The following is a 6,000-nucleotide window of genomic DNA, read 5'->3' on the forward strand; positions in this document are numbered from 1 at the left end:
AAGTGAATAGGATTAACCTCGGGATTAACTGTTTCTATACTCTTCGGCTTTGGCCTCATTACCTTGTTTTGCTTAAATTATTTTTGTAAATGTATTTTTAATAATTTCAAATCGTTTTAAAAATATATGAAGAGGTACATCATCTTAGGCCCATTTTCATTGTTGCGCTTGATATAGACTACAGACTTTTTCCCCAAGAAATATTTACAAATCTGCCAGCTCTGCAGATCTTGCTGCTACGATGAACTCAGCGTCTCAGCCGCAGGGAGGGTAAGTTTCTAAACGTCATTTTTTGTTTCCCCAACATAAAAAAAAAAACAAAACATATCTTGATCTTTTTGAGGGTTCTGTATGTTTGTTTTTTCTCCAGCAAAACGGTTTTGGTAAAAGTGGTTTGCGTTCTTCGAAGTTGCAGTTGCAAATCAATCCAGTTAGGACCAGTTTAACAGGATTTTAAGGAGGTTTGCAGTTTTCTAGAAGAATCGATAAACCTGAATTAATCTTTCTTTTTAGACTTTCAGCATGTTCCTGTGAGCTCAACCTGTCCTCGGTGACTCGCGCCTCTATCGAACTGTCAGCAATGACCTGCAATGCTGCGTGGCTGCCAAGGCCAGCAATTTGGTTGACTACTGGTGGAGTTATCAGAGAGAACCAGCAGCCAGCCAGAGCTTTGTGCGCTGCTAGTTCGAGGTCCCAAACTTTCTCTGGAACAATCTGGGAGCGTCTTCTCGCAGTCAATTTTAGAACAGATTCATCGCCGAAGGATGCTTAGGAAAGATCTACTGCAATCGGAACAACCTGCACGGTGGAATGTACGAGGTCATGAAAATCACGATCAGATCCACGACCACGCGTGGGAGGAACTGGTGAACAGAGTGAGTATCTTTGTGTTCTGGGACAATTCGCCGAATTGAAATTAAATTAATTTATTACTTATTGCAGGCTCTTTCTCAGACCAGTGACCTTGCATGACCGATCTTACAGCACCGACATACGAAAAGTGATTAAGCTCAATGAGCATAACAGCCCGAACCATGGGCAACTGCTGGCGGAGAATGTGTGAGCGTTAGATGTTGGCGGCTTGAGCAGACTTGGGTGGTCCCGGCATGGCCGGTAGAGCAGGTGGCATGCTAACCTGATGTCGATCGATGACAATTGGATCATGTAAGTTTTCTACTTTGTTTATTTTAACTCATTTTTAAGAACACATCTTTCTACTATCACTACATAACATTTTCACACAATGTTAAAAAAAATGATATCTGATTTCTATCGATAGTATCACCTACAGTAAGGTGATCGTAAACTATTGCTCCGTTGAATCTCGAATCTGAAAACTTTTTTGGATTCTGGATTCTGGTGTATATTTGTCATCGACAAGATCGAGAATTCGAGATCGAGATCGAGAATCGACGCCAAGGCTCGCGTGGTGGACGGCAGGCACAAGGTCACAATGGTGAAAATATCAATCTAGTAATTGCTTCATTGAATCTAGAATTCAAAAGAGAAATTCTAGATTCAATGGAGCAAAAAATTTTTTTTGGCCGGTGAAGTTTACATTGGATTTATTGGAAATTTACACGATTTTAACAGATTTTCAGTTTGAGAGTTTACAATGAAAGTCATGTAAATTTCCAATGAAGCTGATGTAAATATACATCATTTATCATGATACCTTTTGGTACATGATAAATAATGTAAATCTACACGAATATTTTTTTCTGTGTTCGTGAAATTTTCCAATCTTTTCGAAAAAAATATTTTGAAAATAATTAAATCAAGACTAGCATTTTAAATGGGCGTAATATTTGGCCCTTTTAAAATGTTAGTATTGATTTTCGGAAAGATCGGAAAATTTCACGAATGTTTCATATTTTAACATTGAAAATCGGACCATTAGTTGCTGAAATATCGACATTAGAAAATGGTGGGTTGTTTAGGTGATACTTAGAAAACATCAATTTTCCTGTTTCTTTTCCTTCAAGTGGCTGTATCTCAGCAACCCGAGGTCCAATTTTTAATGTCTCTTGGAACATTTTATAGCAAATTTTTTGAACTTTTCAAATAAAATATTTTCCGAAATGGTCACTCATTAGCACTATTTTTAAAAATCGAAAAACTGCAAATATTTCGCTAAAATCAAACTTTCGGTGGCAATATTTTGAAAACAGAGCCCTTTATCAAAAAATCTGTAAAATACTTTCCGATTGGAAATTTACAATAAAAACATAACGTCAAATTTGTTTTTACATGAAATTTAGATTTTTTTTCCAAAAATCACTTTTTTTGACCATTGAATTTTTTTTTTGAAATTAAATATGTCTTTATTGAACTTTCTTATAATAATTACATTTCATTTACATTCTAAGTGGTATGGCTAAATGCTCTTCATCTTTGTTGTATTTTTCGTTTTATTATTGACTGTTCACATTCATTTATTTACTTCAAATTGTTTTACATTTTTGCATTGAATCGAATACATTTGGGTAAAAAAGAAAAAATCACTTTAACAACTAATCCTAACTTAAAACTAAAAAAAAAGTAAATTCATTGAAATATTCAAAATCATTAGAACGAGTAAACTACGAACTGTATTTTAAGATAAATCCTCCAAGCGTTCTTACTTGTTCCGCACGAGTTTTGCAACCACGCAGTGTTGTTGTCATCTCGATGAAAATGTTCAGAAGTTCTTGTGGTGAAAACAGGTCACTACTGCCTTCATCCGTTGATGCTGGTTGGTTTTCCCTCGGTTGCTGACTGAAGCCAGGAGGTGTTGTATTCTCTGCAACTTTTTGCCGCTGATTCAACGGCAATGGCTGCAGATTTGGAACCACTCGAGCAGATCCCGCTCCTGGTGACGCCAAAGCAGGAAAATCCACGTCCGTGAATGCTGGTGGTGTTTTGCGACGATTTGGTTGGTGCCTCGTCGTCGCTTGCTGCCGAATTTTTACAAACTCAGCTCGTTTTGGGCAGCTTCGATTCTTCGTAGAATGGTCACCGCCGCAATTAAAGCATTTCGCTTCGATGTTCTCGTTGATTGTTTCGCATGCTTGAGTTTTGTGCTCACCTCCGCAGGTTGCACAACGACTCTTGATGAAACAGTTCCTTCCACCATGTCCAAACTGCAAGCAGTTCGAACACTGTGTCACATCACGGTGCACTGGACGATAACGCTCCCAAGTCACGATGATGTTGAAAATTGCCCGAACTGCCTTCAGCTCAGACGGCGTTGTCGATCCTTTCTCGATATGAACCAGGTACAGTTGATCACGATACTTGATGTCCTTGTTGTGTCTCGTCATCTTGAAGACTTCGATTACGTTCAACTTCAGAGTTTTGAGCTCTTCTTTCAGCACACTCACATCCATGTCGTACAGGCCACGGAGGACCTGTTTCATGGGGCGTTTACCTGGATCGTCATGGCTGTAGTATTCAATCTTTGTGTTGTTCAGGAAATCCCGAACGTAGTTGTAATCCTTTCTGGTAGGTAGCAGAATTTTGAGTCCATCAGCACACAAGCGAATGGAAGCTCGTAAAGCACCAGATTTGATAAACCCGGTCAGCCACTTTCGCACCGAATCCGATGACGATGTTTTCACAAAAATGGGTGGCAACTTTTCCCGTCGTTCAAATTCTTCCTTCTCGCTCACGTCCACAGGGAGGGTAGCGAACTGGTTTCCAGACGAATTTTGAGCGTCCTTGCTCAAACTGCCTAGCTTTGCAGGTAGCGCTTCGGCATTCTTTAGCTTCTTCAAATCTGCTGATTCTGCTGGTGAGGACCGCCTCTTTTTCTTGCCGTGAGGCATTTTTTGCACTTTTTAGCACTAATTTGGTGTTGGAGGGACGCACGTCTGACTCGCTGCTCTGCTGATCGCAGACTACTTTTTTTGACCATGTTTCTCTATGGCTCAAAAGTTGCGGGGTTTTGTCCCCTAAAACATATCAAAAAATCTCGAAAATCAAAAAATACGTATTTTGAGAAATTAAGTTTTTGTGACAAAAAAGTTGATTAAAAAATCTGCATTTTTTCCGTGTACCTATTTTTTCTCAATAGTCCTCAACAATACCTATATTGATATATGATGTCGTCATTTTACTTTGGAAACATGTACGTACACGTTTAGGAAGATTTAAGAATTTCTCTATTTTGAAAAAAAAGCTAAAAGATTTGGCGCCAAATTTAATAGCCTAGTATTGTGGGCAACTTCTTGCTGAACAACTATTGGTTTTAGGGAATTGATTAAACAGAGAGAGATAAAAGCCAATGATTTTTTTAAATAATCATTTTTTCTGCGGGTAGTTATAATTTTTATTCAAAGTTTTTGTCCCTCGATCCTGGATAAGATCAAAGAAAGGGGCTAAATATCGAATTTCAAGACAAATTTTCATACTTTTTCAAGCAGAAATTACCACAAAATGTTATAATTACGAGAAAAAAAATCTTAGCATCAAGAAATTAATGATTTTGTTTTTAATACAAAAAATCCAAAAATATACCATACTTTATGTTTCCTTAATTTTAACTCTTTTTTTGTTTTGTGGGATAAAAAATTACAAAAAATATCATTAGCCCTCATTTAAAAAAATAGAGGTCTGTTTTTCATTTTCACCCATTAATTAAATTGAGCTTAAACGAGTTATTGACATTGGTTTCCATCACCAGTAGTTAATTACGAAATGGAAATATTTCTCTCGCAAAGTCTTTGGAAAATGGACAGTCATGATAAAATAAAACATCCCCTTCCGAACTTGGCGTGTCATCCCGGGTTAACTTGCTTATTTATATGACTCATGTACAACATTTGAAATTCATATAAAGTTTCTTAGAATTATTTTCGATGTTTTTATTAAATATTACAACTTAATAAGGCTTCCCTTTAACAATAAAACATTATTATTTTTGGATGCTAAACCATAAAAACATTTAAATTTTAGGTTCAACCAAAACTGAAATCAAGATATTAATCATCGCCGTTAAGGTGTGCTATCACAAACGAGGACATCACTCAACTAACACGAAGGTTATCTCATCCTTCTCGGTAGAAAAAAACACCTCTGTTGGATATTGATTACCATTTCTTTCTCCTAGTCAGTCCTAGTGGTTTAATTTCACGATTTACAAACGAAACAAAAAAATCCAAAAACTCCTTCGCAAAAGACTAAAAATACCCTCACGTATACGTCGTATGGTATAAACAATCAAAAGCTGTGAAATTTTTTGCACGATAGAGTATAGTTTCCATTGACAGGCGACGCCTCACATTTCCCGCGATAAGATGCAAAACGTGATGCATTCAAAACATACCTAATTGACCGAGATACGGGATGCACAAATGGTCCTCGTGCTTCACCTCAATCAGGCCCGGAATAGTTTTGCCGTTCTTATCAGCTGCCAATATTTAATCAAACGCCAACTTCACTAAATCGTCACAATCGAATCGCTCTTCACAATCAGCGGTTCCATTCGATGGGCTTAGAATTAAAAACTGTCCTCAAAATCAAGAATTTCACTGCAAACAAAATCACCGACTGATGAGATAAGAACAAAACTTTCAAGAATGACTTTTCGCCAAATTGTCATATTTACAAAACAAAAAAAATAGAGCCAAGGTGCGCATGTGCCGCATCTTTCCACGAAGAGGATTTGCACTTCGAGCGGGCCAGGTTCATCGTATATGTAACGATGTAGTGAGAAGATAACAGCTGGTTCTGTCACCAGAACCGCATACGAACATGGAATGGTTCGGTGGAGGCGCATGGTGCCTAATGGGTGTAGAGATACCAGGCGACTCCATTAAATCCAAATTTGATGTAAAGTTTTTTTCCTTGATCGAGGAGAAGTCCAAAAAATTAATTTGTAAACTTCAATTTCTGAGTTTTGAATCAAACAGTGTTACAAAATTATTATTTTTAAGTTTAACATCTTTCTGCAATATCGTCGCTTAGTTGCAATCTTGTCCCATTTTTTCAAGAAGAGCTTAAAATGTTTGATTTGACTAA

At 37.3% G+C, this 6,000-nt stretch overlaps 1 protein-coding gene across 1 annotated transcript in view; it reads right to left on the minus strand.

Annotated features, from left to right (window-relative positions):
* The window catches only part of LOC6035033 (glycerol-3-phosphate dehydrogenase, mitochondrial), a 30,061-nt gene extending 24,501 nt beyond the window's left edge, over nt 1-5,560 (minus strand). The window contains exon 1 of the mRNA XM_038266348.1: nt 5,306-5,560. The gene's annotated coding sequence lies outside the window, so the exon portion shown is untranslated. The remainder of the gene's footprint in view (nt 1-5,305) is intronic.
* Between the last annotated feature and the right edge of the window lie 440 nt (nt 5,561-6,000).

This window comes from Culex quinquefasciatus, chromosome 3 (genome assembly GCF_015732765.1).
Source record: "Culex quinquefasciatus strain JHB chromosome 3, VPISU_Cqui_1.0_pri_paternal, whole genome shotgun sequence".
Classification (NCBI taxonomy): domain Eukaryota; kingdom Metazoa; phylum Arthropoda; class Insecta; order Diptera; family Culicidae; genus Culex; species Culex quinquefasciatus.